A 17748-nucleotide genomic window follows, 5' to 3' on the forward strand; every position below is an offset into this window, starting at 1 on the left:
TTACTGGCCAGCTCACATTGCTTAATTAATCTCCTTCAAGTTCAGCGAAAAAAAAAAAAAACTGTCTCCAAATATAAAAATGGAGGAAGAAGGGTAAAGAGATGTTTCAAAGGTAAAAAGTACTAACTATTCTTCCTTAGGTCTTAAGGTGGTTCCCAGTACCTACGGGGGCAGTTCATGAGCATCTATAGCACCAGTTCTAGGAGAACTGACATCCTCTTCTGGCTTCTAAGAGTAGTCATATTCATGGCATATACTCAAACAGACAGATACACAGATATTTGTATGTGTGTGTATATGTACATAACTATCAATTTCAGTATTATGATTACCACATTAAATTGTCTCCTCTTTTCCATTCTTATAACTGCAACTCAGCTTTTTAGTCAAGTATCTTATATTGTATAATAAGATCCTAAGTTAGTGGCAGGAAAGATGGCTCAGCAGTGAGGACCACTGGCTGCTCTTCCAAAGGACCCATGCTTAATTCTCAGCACTTACATGGATGGCAACTCACAACTGTCTATAAATCCAGGTCCAGGGAACCTGGCACCCTTAAATAGACCTACATGTAGTCAAAACACAAATAGTAATTAATTAGCTGATTAATTAATTTTAAAAAGCTTCTAAATCAAGCCTCTACTTAGAAACAACTAAATCTGTTATTACTAAAACCCAACTCTAACTGGTCATGACCTTGCTTTAAATCTTTAAAGGTGTTAAAATTAAAATCCAAATATTTTATTAGGCATTCAGTATGATATAACTTAAATTTAAAATTTTATGAAGCTAAGAAGGAAATATTATAAACAATAAAATGTAGGTCTATGTAAATGTTTATAAATTATATTTATGCAGTAGCTTCATTTCACCCTTTAAGCCACCTTGTGGAAAGGTGATACTTAATATTAATAATATTATTCTATTTAGGGATGTCAACAAGTACTTTTCATACTCTTGGAGTAAAGGGAGGAGCAGAAAGGGAAGAGGGCATAGGAAAGCAAAGACTTTACAAAGTGACCTGAAGTCTAGGGAAGAACTTTTCTGTGTACACAAGAGTCCCACTTTGCAATGTTTTACAACAGTTTGGTTCTTTGAGAGACAAGTTGCCTTTATTACCTAGAATTAGTACTTTACTTCAAAGAAATGGAATGGAATGTTTCAATGCTCATGGCATGGTGATTGCACATAGAAGAGATTTTTGAGACATGTCTATGTCATGATATGCATTTCAATAGTCCTTTTCACAAGAAACATAAAGAAACTTGTTATTTCTCATAGGTGGTAGGCATTATCTTTATCCAAGTTGTTAGTTTATTGTCCACAAACCTCCTCCCTATGTGTGATTTTGTTTTATGTAATTTCTTGTAATTATAAAACAGAAAAGGAAAGGGGTATGGAAAGGATTTAGCAAGTTCAAGAACTTTCTTCTACTCTTGAAAATCTTCTTCCTCATCACCCAAGATTTTAGTTCTGTGGAAAAATGAAATAAAACACACACACAAAAGAACTCATCCCCTCAAAAATGCCCTCTGTTCATTTGGAATGAACCCTATAGTTTTCCTTCCAATGTTCACTCTGTCAAGCCTCCTTACCTGTTTCACGATGCTAACTGAAAGATTGTGGTCACCTTTGCAGCCTCAGAGTATAGTCTTACTATGGTTACCTAGAGAAGAAATTCCAGAATTCTCATAAATACAGTCAAGAAGAAGAAGCAGGAGGATATAATAGTTAAAGAAATCATTGGTATGGTAGTTTGACTGAAAATGGCTCCTATAAGCTCATATATTTAAACATTTGGTTGGTAGACCTGTTTGGGAATGATTAGTAAGTGTACCTTTGTTGGAGAATGTGTGTCACTGAATATGGACTTAGGATGCAAAAGCCTACACCATTTCCAGTTAGCTCTCTCTGTCTTTTGCTTGCGATCATGATATAAGCTCTTAGCTCTTGTTCCAGCACCTTGCCTTCCTGCCTCCTTCCATGATCCCATAATAATGGCCATAGACTCTAACCCACAGGAGCTATGAGCTCCAAATAGACACTTTTGTGTTGCATTGGTCATGCCTTATCGCAATAATAGAAAAGTATCTAAGAACTTGGGTATGTAGTGAGTTGAGGTCAGCCTGTGCTACATGGGTCTCTTTTAAAATCAAAGAAATTTTCACAAAACTCATAAATGGAAACAACTGACAAAACATATAAAGGATGAAAACAGAAGTTCGACAAAAGGCCTGGAGATGAGGTCTTTTGTTATGTTTTGTTTTCCTTACATTGCATTTGCTTTTGTCTGTTATGCTTTCCTCTGCTGTTATGGCTACCCTGCCATTGTCCATGGTCCAAATAAAACTAACGACCACAGTTAATTGGTGATGGGAATTGCTGGCAGAGTACGTCCTACAAGCCTCTCCAGGAATTACTGACTTGTTGAAGATGATCCATCTTTACATCACAGGTGGATTCACAGAACCAAAACTGAGTCTCACAAAGAGTTTTGGGGTGGAATTATTATAAATATAATGGGAAGGTAAATGTGGGAGCTGCATGGAGTGATGTATTCAGGAAACAGCCCTGTAGTTTCTTCCATCCTTTTGACTTATCCATGTTCCACTAATCCTTCAAGGAAGAGACTTTATCTTTAATTCCTTCCTGGGGGTTTTCCAACCAGCCTAGGTCACATCACAATTCACTGGCAAGAACAGGAGGTATAATGTCACACAGACCTTACAAATGCCACAAATCTCACACCACTTAGGTGCTGCTTACATTTCAGTGTGAATGAGAATCCATCCAGAAAGCTGACTGATATAAAAATGTCCCAGAGTTCTGACTCACTAGAATTGGGTTGGCCTCTGGGTTTGCATTTATGAACACAATTTTATTCTGATGTTAATGCTGACGATGTTGCCTGACAGAGTATACAGCTTGAGCCCAGCCCTGCAGCTACCTGGGTTGGCATAGTGTGCAGTTTCATAAGATGAGGATGCTAACAGAATCCATCTCAGCAAATTGTCAAACAATTTATAGTACTCGAAGTATATTGTAATTCATACCCTTTTCCAGTTCTCAACAAGAGTAAGTCAATGTTTAAGAAATGGTACAGCCTTAAAAATAAATATGTGCTAGTATTTATTTATAAGTAGAAGTAGTATGCTGTGGTTAATTTCTCCGGTTAATTTCTGAGCCACCTCAGCAAAGTGGGACATACCACAGAGAGTCAGCGATGCCTCGACGTTCAGGACTGAGATCTCATGTCTGTATTCATAAGGTATATTTGGCTCCTGTCTAATACTGCAGACTGAGTTCAGGACTTCACAGGGGCTGGGTAAGCTCCCTATCAAAAGCTACAGTCCTAGGTCTTTTTTATTTTGGTGTAGGGTCTCTCACTATGTCAATGTCCTATAATCTACATTTCTCCCCTAACTTAGCTCCTGAATAGTTGGGGTTATAGGCGTGTCCCACCAAACTATGAGTACCACCTCAGTTCTAATCACAGCCCTGTCACTTACAATTTAGGTGATGTCACTTTTGTTATCAGGCCTCTTCTTTCCTCAGATTCCTTCTCTCAAATCAAGGGGTGAGTTTACTTTTTCTCAAAGGATGCCTTAGTTGGTATTCTATTGTTGTCATAAAAACCATGACCAGGACAACTTTTATAAAGGAAACCATTTAATTGGGGTAGGCTTACATTTTCCGAGGTTTAGTCCATTGTCAGTATAGCAGGGAGAATGGTGGCAGGCAGGCAGTGATGGTGTTAGAGAAGTAACTTAGAGTTCTACATCTGAATCCATAGCCAGCTAGAAAAGCAAGAGCCACTGGACGTGGCTTGGGCTTCTAAAATCCCCAAGCCCCACCCCAGTGACACACTTTCTCCAACCAAGCCACACCTACTCCAACAAAGCCACACCTCCTAATCCTTCTCAAGTAATGCCACTCCCTGATTACTAAGCATTCAAATTCAAATATGTGAGCCAAGGAGGAACATTCTTATCCAACTACCACAAGGCACATTCATTATGTTAAGCAAGGCATTATGTGCAGAACATTTGGAAGTATGCTTTATACCTAGAAACAGGTAGGAATTGGTACTAGTAAATTCCGTGTGTGATTTCTTCTAATAGAAATACTGAATGTTTTAAAAAAAAAAATACCAATAAAATCTGAATGCTGAGAGGTTATGAAATGTTTTGCTAAAGTAGGTTTTTATGTACTAGTATTTTTATAGGTTTCTGTTTTCTGGGGTTTGTTGTTCATGAACAGCTTGTAAGTCAGTTATTGTTATACATATTAAAAGAATTATAAATGTGTTGTCTCCTTCAAGTATCTGTTAACTGCCAGAGGTCAAAGATAATTCTTATCAACCTTCCCTTACTGTGGTACTCAGTCATTCATTGAAATGTTCAGCTTTCCTGTACACATGTGTTAGACAAATAGGTAAACGTGGCCTTGTCACATGACCAAAAAGGAAAACTAGTAGAGCAACTACTATATAACTGTATATGGTGGAAAGTCAATATATGCTTACCATCCTAGCATACTTTTCAGTGCTTTATAACTCTGTTCTGTTCTTGCTAACATATAACATATTTGATCATAAGCATTTTATATATTCCGTATGCTGGGAAGATGTATGGGTGCCCAGAAAGTCAGCTATTGATTTTATTGATATCTCCTCACATCTATGTGACCTTAAGGACATTCATCAGAATCTAAGCCTCAGCTTTCAGAATTGAAATCATATGACCCATGATCATGTATGTCACTATGAATTGTTGTAGTATAGATGGCATTTTGTAATGTTTACAGTCTAATTAAAGTAGATATTAAATTAAACTAAGTAGCTACTTTTTATGTCTGGGGGTTACTGTTTGAGTAACACCATGGCTGCATTTGAAAATATTTTTAAAAATATGATATGTATACATCCAGGAGCTCGGTAATAGTTAAATTTCAATTTTAGCTCATTGATGACTCCAGATCTATTTATTCAATAGCTCCAGACTACTTAGTGTTAAGTTTCCTAGACTTTTCCTGGAAAATATGACAAAGGCTGGTTATTTACTAGTTTAGTACTTGGTATAATTGCACAGTCAGCTGAGGACCAGACACTGAGTAGATAAGCTGTAATGGAAATTTTATATTCAGACCGGAAAAGTGTCTAGGGATCCTAAGGCATGGTGCTGGAAACATCAAAAGATGTGGTTATTCCTGAAAAACCAGTCAACCAGAGAAAGAGAAGAGGCTCAGATTTTCCACTCATCTCTTGCCTTGCATCTCCTGCTAGGGTCTGCCATTAGATATATTCCTTTTTTTTTATTAGTTATTTTCTTTATTTACATGTTATATGATTTCTCCTTTCCCCTCTAAAAAAACAAACAAACAAACAAACAAAAACAACAAGAACAAACCCCTGTTGCCTCCCCCCTCCCCATGCCTGCCACCCTACTCTCTCCCACTTCTTGGCCCTGGCATTCCCCTACACTGGGGAACAGATTCTTCACGGGGCCAAGGGCCTCTCCTCCCATTGATGGTCAACTTTGCAATCCTCTACTATACACATGCTGCCAAAACAATCAGTCCCACCATGTATAGTCCTTGGTTGGTGGTTGAGTCCCTGGGAGCTCTGAGGGTACTAGTTAGTTCATATTGTTGTTCGTCCTAAGGGGTTGCAAACCCTTCAGCTCCTTTGGTCCTTTCTCTAACTCCTTCATTGGGGACCCTGAGATATATTCTAATGTGAACAGCTGACTCAGGAATGCCCCTGAATGAGCAGATCTTCCCATGGTGAACAACAGTGCTCCAGGCTGGGGTGGGAGTCAGGGAAGTACAGTATGCAAAAGCAAACATGTGTATATGCTTCCATTATTTATATTTTACATAGCATTGATTAGCATGTTAGTTTGGCCCTGTTACAGGTAAAAGATTTCACCTTTCAATTATATTAAAGAGGAGTCAACAATCTTACATTTTCTTTCAATGCACTAAGATTGATGACAAATACTTAATTTGCCTTTTAAATTAATTTGAAATTTTTACCTGTCATTCCAACAAATCACCTCAGGAGACATGTAAGGGTAAAAATCAGTCATGCGTATGGTTGTCACTCAGTGAACTCTCATTGTGTGTTAGGTTCTACATTATGTGGCAAATTACATCAACAGCATTTCAAAACCAGTATAATGGTCTTCAATTTATTAAGGGAAATCCTATATTGCAGGTAAATTAAGGAAGTTTTCAAGGTCAAACAGCTGACAAGTATGGTGTGAATTCCAGCCCTGAGAAGCTCCAGACATTGTGTGCTCATGTTCAGTCTGCAAAAGCTCAGTGTGGTTCTTATCCATTCTTTCTGTAGTGTTCTGTGTTTTCTGATTGCCTGAATGGATGATTACCACCTGTTTTGTTGTTTAGATGCCATGACAGCACTGCATAACAAAACTCGTTGACTCTATGTACAGTAACAAATTCACTATGATCTTCCCTAGTAAGGTAAACCATACTTCTATGAAAAAAATGTCATGTGGAATAGTGTACAAAGCAAAATTTGTGTCTCAGATCAGGAACTATTGGATAATTTCTTCCAGTATCTATATTGTTTTGTTTTGTTTTGTTTTGTTTTTTCAAGACAGGGTTTCTCTGTGTAGCCCTGACTGTCCTGGAACTTACTCTGTAGACCAGGCTGGCCTCGACCTCAGAAATCCACCTGCCTCTGCCTCCCAAGTGCTGGGATTAAAGTCATGTGCCACCACTGCCCAGCCCAGTATCTATATTCTTATCACATAAATATATATAGATGATAGATAATGATAGATAGTTTGATAGATAGATAGATAGATAGGTAGGTAGATAGATAGATAGATAGATAGATGATAAATAGGTAGTTGACAGGTAGATAATAGATGGATAATAGGTTTATAAAACATAAATAAATGACTGATGGATAGATAGGTACATAATAGACTTGTAGGTATATAGTAGATAATAGATAGATAGATAGATAGATAGATAGATAGATAGATAGACAGACAGATGGAATTTTGAAAGAACATATATTTTTTAGAACACTTGGGCTAAAACGGTTCCATACCGAGATTCTGATGTAGATGAAATGATGATTGTTTTAGTTGTATCATAAATTGCCTATGTGATACATTTCTTTTTCTTCTTTTAAAATGTATTTCTTCAATAACAACCTTATATTAATCCCCTATGGCATATGAGAATATCTATCTGAAATTAGTACTATGACATTTAATTCTCTTTATGCTGATCACATTGGTAGCCATTTATCTTTTGCAAAACTTTGTCCTCTAATTTCCCTAAAAGTTATCAACTTTTGATTTACTCGTTTTCTTTTCTTTTTCCTTCTAAAGTTTTCATCCATGTACAGTGTGTTTTGGTCATGTCCATCTCCCACTTCCCCTCCAACTGTCATGATATTCTGTCTTAAGCATGCTTTTGAAAATCCTCTGCACTTGTTCTCCCTCATTAGTGGCAGTAGCAGCCATAGTTAAGGGCAAAGGCCATTGCTGGGATGTGACTCACCACACTTCTGTGGCATAGGAACGGTTATAGGCTCATCCTTAGAAGACTTCTAGGATCCGTGGTTTATGCATTAAGATTGAAGCCGGATAGCCTCCAAAGTAAAAGTAAAAGTGTTCACCACTCAAGCTGTGGACCCATGACTGTGTAATTTTGTCTCCTGACCACAAGCTTGATGGAAAGAACCAACTCTCAGAAGTTGTCACTGATCTCTACACAGTACACACACACACACACACCAAAAGTTAAAATTAAATAATTAATTTTTTATCAAAAGTTGAATTTTAAATCAAAATAGTGAGAGAACCTAAGCAAATGCATTCCTTCTTAAGTTTGCAGGGTGTATGCTCAATAACTACTTAGAAATGCTTTAGCCCTCTGTCTTCAGGATGACTTACAGAGACAGAAGGGGCATTTGTGTATATGCCTAGTGCTGAGCTTCATGGTATAGATGTTTTCCTCTGGCATCTCCATGAAAACTCAGCAGCCGTTCTTCCTTCTTGCTCAGCTCCCTGTGTATGGGCTTTTTGAATGGCTTCTTTCTCATGACATGTTCTCTACCATTGACAACTAGGTTTTGTTTTTACTTGCCCACCAGAGGATGAGTGTGATCAATTAGCCTAATTCATTTGTAGAGGGAGGACAGGACAGGATACGGGAAAATTACTGCCATGTCAGACTGCCTTATTGGTAATGGGAAGCATTTCTTAGAACATTTTAAGTAAAATGTATTTGTAACAAAAAAGTTACTTTAAAAATCATGTGACTCAAGGACTGTGCTGAGAACATTCTGGTAACAATGAAAAAGACATTTTCATTTAAACAATCATTTAGATGTTATCAGTGATTAGATTAGTTTAATCTGTACATTGCTGTGGAATATCCTGTGTGTGTGTGTGTGTGTGTGTGTGTGTGTGTGTGTGTTTTAACTTAACACAAACCTTGACAAAGCTAGGAAGAAAAACTCCATCTGAGTAAACACCACTTTCATCAGACTGCCTGTAGGCAAGTCCATGTGGCATTTTCATTGTTAGGAACTGATATCAGAGGACCCAGCTCACTGTGGGTTGGGCACCGTCATGGGAGGTGCTATAGGAAAGCAGATTGATCAAGCAAGGGGGATCGAGTCAATAGCCATCACTCCTCTATGGCTTCTGGCTTAGTTCCTGTCTCCATCTTCTGGCCTAGAGTTCCTGCCCTGACTTTTCTTAGTGATGGAGTGTGACCTGAGAGTTGTAAGATGAAATAAATCCTTTCCACTTAGAATTGCTTTCAGTCATGATTTTTTTATCTGTCCCTAACTAGGAAAGAGAGATTGGAAAAAATTTATTAATTGCCTATTTGCTGAAAAAGAAACCAAAATATTATAAGCAACAAAACATACTTTTTGTCCTATACACACACCAGAAAATTTTATACTTCAAGCAACTATTAAAATTAGAGGACAAGTAAATTATGGGAAAACCAACTGAATTCCATGGAGGCATTATAAAAAAAAAATCACAAGCATACTTCAATTGTTTTAGACCTTTGAACCTCTCTCCAGGATGAGTGTCATGTTTCAAAGACAACTTGGAATTATCAATTAATTTTACAGGTCAATGGGGTTGTTCTAAATTGAAAAATTAAACCATAAATAAATGTGAAAAATGCAGCAGGCTGAGCATATTTTACTTTTGCAATCTCAGACAGACACTTAAAAGTTAAATTAAGTTGCATGCAACTTTCTCATGGCATCAACAAAGAAAATTGATGGAAATACAAATTAGAAATAATGATAAAAATGTTACTATATTTTGAAGAAATATAAAAGCAAGACATACAGGGATTGATGTTAGCTATAGTTGCATTTAATATCCACATTAATCACCTAGAAATGAGGATAAACAATATGTTAATGAAATTTGCAGATGGTACTAGATTGAAGAGTACTAAGTTAGCAGACATAGCAACTAGGCAAATAAATTATTTTGATGATATACATCTAAGGAAAAGAATAACCTCTACTTTAAAAATCAGGCTAATGCAATGGGTTTAAATAGTAATTTTAAAACTTTATTCAGCGTTAGAGGGGAGCAAGGCATAAATAGTAGCAGGAATGATGGCTACTCCCAGCAGAGTTCACCACAGTAATGTGCGAGGGTATAGGAGTTAACGTAGTGTTTAACCATCGGAAATGTTATACTGTCAGCTTATAACAAGAAAAGGAAACTATTTCTCTATGTTTTTCTAGCAAAATAAATATTTAAATATTGGAAAATATTTAGTGTTTACCATTATGTCATGATATGACTTGTCCTAAATATGTCTGAAATGAAATGGTTAGCAAGGTTGATTTAAGTGGGAAATGCAAATCAAAGCAACCTTGAGATTCCACCTCACACCAGTCAGAATGGCTAGGATAAAAAACTCAGGTGACAGCAGATGCTAGAGAGGTTGTAGAGAAAGAGGAACATTACTTCATTGCTGGTGGGATTGCAAACTGGTACAACCACTCTGGAAATCAGTTTGGCGGTTCCTCCGGAAATTGGACATAGTACTACTGGAGGACCCAGCTATACCACTCCTGGGCATATACCCAGAAGATGCTCCAACATGTAATAAGGACACATGCACCACTATGTTCATAGAAGCTTTATTTATAATAGCTGCTATCTGGAAACAACCCAGATGTCCCTCAACAGAGGAATGGATACAGAAAATGTGGTACAACTACACAATGGAATACTACTCAGCTATTAAAAACAATGAATTTATGAAATTCTTAGGGAAATTGATAGATCTGGAGAATATCATCCTGAGTGAGGTAACCCAATCACAAAAGAACACACATGGTATGCACTCACTGACAAGTGGATATTAGCCCAGAAGTTCAGAATACCCAAGATACAATTCAGAGACCACATGAAGCTCAAGAAGAAGGAAGACCAAAGTGTGGATACTTTGGTCCTTCTTAGAAGAGGAAACAAAATACCATGGAAGAAGATACAGAGACAATGTTTGGAGCAGAAACCGAAGGAAAGGCCATCCAGTGACTGTCCCACCTGGGAATCCATCCCATACACAGTTACCAAACCCAGACACTACGTGGATGCCAACAAGTGCATGCTGACAGGAGCTTGATATAGCTGTCTCCTGAGAGGCTCTGCCAGTGCTTGACAAATACAGAAATGGATGCTTACAGTTATCCATTCAACTGAGCACAGGCTCACCAATGAAGGAGTTAGAGATAGAACCCAAGGAGCTGAAGGGGTTTGCAGCCTCATAGGAGGAACAACAATATGAACCAACCAGTATCCCCAGAGCTCCCAGGGACTAAACCACCAACCAAAGAGTACACAAGGAGGGACTTATAGCTCCAGCTGCATATGTAGCAGAGGATAGCCTTGTGGGACATCAATGAGAGGAGAGGCCCTTGGTCTTGTGAAAGCTTAATGCGCCAGTGTAAGGGAATCCTAGGACAGGGGAACGGGAGTAGGTGGGTTAGTGATCAGGAAAAGGGGGGATGGAATAAGGGGCTTTTTAGAGGGGTAATGGGATAAAAATTAAAATGTAAATAAAGAAAATATCTAAAAAAATTTTTAAAGAATTTAAAAAAAAAAAGAAGTGAGTCAAGAAATGGTTGCTGACAGGAGCCTGGTATGGCTGTCCTCTGTCTCCCAGTCACACATCAAACTGAGCAGGAGGACCCCAATGGAGAAGTTAGGGGAAGGGCTGAAGGAGCTGAAGGTGATTGCAACCCCACACGAAGATCAACAATATCAACCAAACTGGCTCCCCAGAGCTCCCAGGGTCTAAACCACCTGCCAAAAAGTACACATGGAGGAACCCATGGCTCCAGCTGCTTATGTAGCAGAGGATGGCCAAGCCTGGCATCAATGGGAGGAGAGGCCCTTGGTCCCTGTAGAGGCTCTATGCCCTAGTGTAAGAGAATGCTAGGACAGTGAGGTAGGAGTGGTTGGATGGGTGGGTGGGTGTGTTCCCTCATAGAAGCAGGACGAAGGGGGATGTGGTAGGGGGTTTGTGATGGGGAACCTGGGAAGGGGAAAGTATTTGAAAATATAAATAAATAAAATAACCAATAAAAAAACTGTCCGATAAACTTCAAAAAAAATTAAAACAATAATCTTGTAGCTTGCAAACCATGGCGAAAGGATCATGAAGGAAGTGTGGAGTAGTATTTTTCACCAAAGAACTCTTCGTAACTTGAAAGCATGTTCTTACCCAAATTGATAATGAGACACTTCTTTTTTTATTTATTATAGTCTGAGCCCAAAACAAGGACATAAGTAAAGGCAGAAGTTCCCACGAGTCACTCAAGTGGGTGTCTGAGCCACATCAATCCATTCTCCTCCACCTGCTTTATTCTGAGCCCCAGACAGAGGGGAGTTTACTCACACCACAGGGTAAACAGAGCACTTACCCAGCTATAGAACACTGCATGCTGGGTTAAGGTGTTTTGTTCTTTAATATATTTGAAGAGAATCAAAAGTAATGTACCCCTAGAAACGAAAAAAACAAAAACAAAAACAAAAAGCAAAACAAAATGAAACAAAAAAAAACCAACCAAACAAAAACCTGGGAATATGGAGAGCTGCTTTACTGTTTGATGTTCTATAAAGATTTTGTTATCAATGTTTTCTAATATTTACTATGCTATCTTTGGCCATTTCTTTACACACACACACACACACACACACACACACACACACTCCATGAGTCAACTCCATAAAACAACAAGTTCCAGTATAGAAGAGTTAGAGGAAGGACTGAAAGAGCTGAAGAGGATTGCAACTCCATAGGAAGATCAACACTCAGAGCTCCCAGAGACTAAGCCAAAAACCAAGGAGCAAACATGGGCTGATTCATGGCCCCTGGCCTCAATGGGAGAGGATGTGCTTAATCCTGTGGAAACTTGATGCCAAGAAAGAGAGATGCTGGTGGGGGTGAGGTGGGGTGGGTGTGCAGATGAGGGAGGACCCTCTCAGAGGCAGAGAGGGGGGTTGGGGTGAAGAATTCTGGGAGGGGGGTCTAGGAAGGTGGCAACTTTTTGAATGTAAATAAATAAAATAATTTAATAATAAGAATAAGAATAAGAATAAGAATAAGAATAAGAATAAGAATAGAGTGTTTTACTTTCCAAACATGTTACCCACTTCAATTTCTCCTTCTTTCTCAGAAGTATTTGATGGTCATTCCAGACACAATTCAAATGTTCCTTTTTCAGCTAAACTTCACAATGTTGTTTTTTTTTCTTTTATTGATTTAAGTTGTATTGCATTATGATGAGAAATGATATATGATTTAAATTTATCTGAATTTGTTAACATTTAAAAACATACTTTAAATAAATAGAATTACATCACATTCTTGTTTCCCTTTTGTATCCCACCTCCTCTTAGAGACCCCCTTCAATACCTGCAATAACTTTTGTTTTTTTGTTTTTATTTTGTCATATTCTTTAAAATTTTTATAAAATATTGCAACAATAAAAATGAGTATTACAAAAATTGTTTGATATAAAGCATCAATCAATTGAACAGTCTTATGTAGCAGCATGTCTACAACGATACTGAAAATACATACATTTTTCTCCATATAAATTTTAAATAACTCCAAACATATTAACTGTATATTTTAAAATAATACATCACTACTAGTATTTTTTAAATGAACATAAATAGATAAAGTCTTTTTGTTTGTTTGTTTGTTTTGTTTTTAGTACAGCTTAAAATCTTGGCTCTTACTGTGGTATAAGCCCAAAATAAGAACGATTTTTTAGGACCAGGCAGTGGCGGTGCATAGAGAAACCCTGTCTCAGAAAACCCAAAAAAAAAGAAAACAAAAAACAAAACCAGAATTCTTAGCCATTGGAATTCATTGTACTAAGGCTGTACTCCAATGACCCTCACATTACCAAAGGATTTTACCTCCATAGTAGCTAAGCTAAGAGTTGACAGTTCTGCTGTACCAAGGAATGAATTGTAGGCTCGATTTTGGGATACAAATTTCCTGCTATGGTCAAAGCTATTTGACTTGACTGATTGTCTTCATTCTCAGCCCACAGAGAAGAGGTTACATTCCTTTAAGAAATGGTGTGTGTATTAAGATGGTCTATCCATGAAGTCATTCACCAACTGTTTCAATGAACAATAGTTCTGCTTGGAGGGTGGCACAGACATTAGGTGAGGGTAAGAATCTGTTTTGTTGGCTGTGGTGATTTTGAAAAGCATTAATGTCAGAGAAAGAGTAACTTATAAAGTCCTCTTCTTCAAACTTGATACAATAGTTACAAACATAAAGCATTCAGTCTCACTCTTTGTTGTTCTCTTACAAGCCACCTCCCAAATTATTTGTCTACATTTCTTTTGGCTGTACAACTACATTTGAAATTTGTAAGCTGTTCTGAAAACCATAGTATAGTGTAAAAACATGGAATAAACAATCCTACTAATAGAAAGTCTGACATAGGAGAAGCATGCTTTTAAGACCCTTATGTTGTACACAGCAAGACACTGTCATGTGCAAACAAGCAGAAACTGTATATGGATTGTACAATATTGGACCTATTTTTCTAATTACCAAATTAGAGAGGCCACTAGATGACAGCCAGCAAATTTCTAATTCCACATATTTTTGGATTTCAATCAATTAGGGTATGTTGGCAATATTAATTTTCATATTAAGATATTAAGAAAATGTAATTGTTATTTTTGTTGTTAGAGATGGAATTAGGTTTGTGTGGGTTTGTTGAAAGATTACTTCCTTGATTCTTCTAGGGTGTAGTTTTGCTCCTTGTAGTTTGTATTTTCCATCTATTATCCTTTGTAGGGCTGGATTTGTGGAAAGATATTGGGTAAATTTCATTTTCTCATGGAGTATCTTGTTTTCTCCATCTATGGTCATTGAGAGTTTTGATGAGTATAGTAGCCTGGGCTGGCATTTGTGTTCTCTTAGGGTCTGTATAACATCTGCCCAGGATCTTCTAGCTTTCATAGTCTCTGGTGAGAAGTCTGGTGTAATTCTGATAGGCCTGCCTTTATACGTTACTTGACCTTTTCCCCTTACTGCTTTTAAAATTCTTTCTTTGTTTAGTGCATTTGGTGTTTTGATTTTTATGTGACAGGAGGGATTTCTTTTCTAGTCCAGTCTATTTCGAGTTCTGTAGCCTTCTTGTATGTTCATGAGAATCTCTTTCTTTAGGTTAGGGAAGTTTTCTTCTATAATTTTGTTGAAGATATTTATTGGGCCTTTAAGTTGTGAGTCTTCACTCTCTTCTACACCTATTATCCTTAAGTTTGGTCTTCTCATTGTGTCCTGGGTTTCATGGATGTTTTGGGTTAGGAGCTTTTTGCTTTTTGCATTTTCTTTGACTGTTGTGTCAATGTTTTCTATGGTGTCTTCTGCCCCTGAGATTCTTTCTTCTATATCTTGTATTCTGTTGGTGATGCTTGCATCTATGGTTCCTGACTTCTTTCTTAGGTTTTCTATCTCCAAGGTTGTATTTCTTTGTGATTTCCTTACTTTTTCTATTTCCATTTTTAGATCTTGGATGGTTTTGTTCAATTCCTTCACCTGTTTGATTGTGTTTTCTTGTAATTCTTTAAGGGATTTTTTGTGTTTCTATGGTGTCTTCTGCCCCTGAGATTCTCTTCTATCTCTTGTATTCTGTTGGTGATGCTTACATCTATGACTCCTGATCTCTTTCCTAGGTTTTCTAACTCCACAGTTGTTTTTCTTTGTGACTTCTTTATTGTTTCTATTTCCAATTTTAGATCCTAGATGATTTTGTTCATTTCCTTCACCTGTTTGATTGTATTTTCTGTAGTTTTTAAAGAGATTTTTGTGTTTGTTTCCTTTTTAAGGACTTCTAGCTTTTTACCTGTGTTCTCCTGTATTTCTTTGAGGGAGTTATTTATGTCCTTCTTAAAGTCCTGTATCATTCATCATGAGAAGTGATTTAGATTTAAATCTTGCTTTTCCGCTGTGATGGTGTGTCCAGAACTTTCTATGGTGGGAGAATTGGGTTCTGATGATGCCAAGTAACCTTGGTTTCTGTTGCTTATGTTCTTATGCTTACCTCATGCCATCTGGGTATCTCTAGTGCTACCTGCCCTGGCTAAATCTGACTAGGGCCTGTCTTTCCTGTGATCCTGGTTGTGTCAGAAATCCTCAGAGTCAAGCTGTAGCTATGATCCTGTGATTCTGTGATCCTGTGATCCTGGGCCTATTAGAGCCCCTGGGAGTGGAGCTTCCTCTGGGTGTTGTGGGACTGGCTGCAAAATTTGCGCTCAAGGTCTGCACCGAGCACAAGCCCAGACAAGCCAGAAGCAATCTGTTCCACTGGGCTGGCAGAGTTCCTTTCTGTGCTTGGGTCCCACTGGTCCCGGTTATTCCAGGTGTTGCACCCTCCTCACCTCTGATCCTCTGATCCTGGGTGTGTTAGAATGCCTGGAAGTGGAGATTTCTCTGGGTGTTTTGGGACTGGCTGCAATATTTGTACCCAAGGTTTGCTCAGAGCACAGGCCCAGTTACAATATTGTTTTTGCTTTGTTTTTGTTTTGTTTTGGTTTTGGTTTTTTCCAGACAGGGTTTCTCTGTGTTGCCTTGGCTGTCCTGGAACTCACTCTGTAGACCAGACTGGCCTTGAACTCAGAAATCAGCCTGTGTCTGCCTCCCAAGTGCTGGGATTAAAGGTGTGCACCACCACTGCCTGGCCTACAATTTTGTTTTAATTATTGCCAATAATCTTTATTTTGTCTTTTTAAAATTACATATTAATTATATAAAAATTGCATAAAATTATATAAACACCAATGAGGTTTATCTTGATACTCCAATCTGTGCACGTATCATGTGCTCTTCCCATCTTCTACCGAGCCCCTTTTCTTCTTCCCTCAGCATCATTTCCAGTCCTTAAAAACTCCTCTTTTTAAAAATTCCTTCTTCCCCCATTTCTAATAAGCACTCCTCCATTTAATGCTTTGATCAGGTTGACCACTGGTTTCACCAGCTGGGCAAGAATATGTGATATTTGTCTTTTTGTGTCTGGCATTTCTCTTAAAGTAGAAGTTGTCTTACAGTTCCATCCAGGTTACTGCAAATAACAGGCTTCCATGTTTAGAGCAGACTACTTTTCTACTGCATAAATATACCACAGTTTATCCACTCACTGTTGACAAAAGCTGGAAATGTTTCCATATTCAACTATTGCACACAGTGTAAACAGGTGAGTGAAAGTATTGTCTTTGCTATAGAGATTTAATTTCCTAGATGGTGGAGTTAGTGGGTACCTATAATCCTAGCACTAGGGAGGCTGAAGCTGCATTTATTAGTTATGGTAAGGCATGGGCTAACAATGACTTACAGTGTTGTGATCATAAAAAGAGAAAGAGCTCTAAGAATATGTTCTGGCGAGGTGTGGGGGGAGGGGGTGTCTCCACGGGCCCATGCCGAGGCATCCCATTCCCCTGAGGGACCAGACACACACAGGTATAGTATAGGATAGAGTTTATTTAGGGCATGGGGAAGAGAGTTAAGAGGGTAGCAGAGGCAGAGAAAGGCAGAGACAAGGAGAGAGCAGAGAAGTATGGCGTGACCATGAGTGGAGAGAGGGGGGAAGGGAATGAGGAGAGAGGAGGAACAAAGGGGCAAGAGGCAAGGGAGAGAAGCAGGAGTAAGAGAGAGAGGAGGGGGCAAGCAGCCCCTTTTATAGGGCCAGGCCTACCTGACTGTTGCCAGGTAACCATGGGGAGGAGCATACCTGGCTGATGCCAGGTATCTGTGGGGGTGGAGTTTATACAGAATGCTAACATCCAGATCTGCCTGGTTTATATAGTGAGATTTTAGCTCAAATTACAAAACGGGTGGGTGGGGGAGTTAAGTACAGAGGGAGAGAGGAGGAAGGGAGAGGAAGAGAGGGGAAGGGAAGGAGGGAAGGAATAGGAGGGGTGCTCTGTTTCCTTTGGATTGGAACTTATAAAGATTCTCTATACTGCCATCCCTTTTAACTGTAATAATTCAAGTGACATGATATCTTTTTACAATTTTGATTTACATTCCTGTGATAATTGATTTTGGAGGTTTTTTTTTTTTCATGTGTTTGTTGGTCCCTTGTATGTATCCTTTTGAGACATGTCTACTTAGTTCTTTATTTAGTTTTTCTTAGTTTTATCTTATTGTTGACCACTTTTTTTCAGTTCCTCATAT

Source organism: Mastomys coucha, unplaced genomic scaffold, assembly GCF_008632895.1.
Source record: "Mastomys coucha isolate ucsf_1 unplaced genomic scaffold, UCSF_Mcou_1 pScaffold16, whole genome shotgun sequence".
Lineage (NCBI taxonomy): Eukaryota > Metazoa > Chordata > Mammalia > Rodentia > Muridae > Mastomys > Mastomys coucha.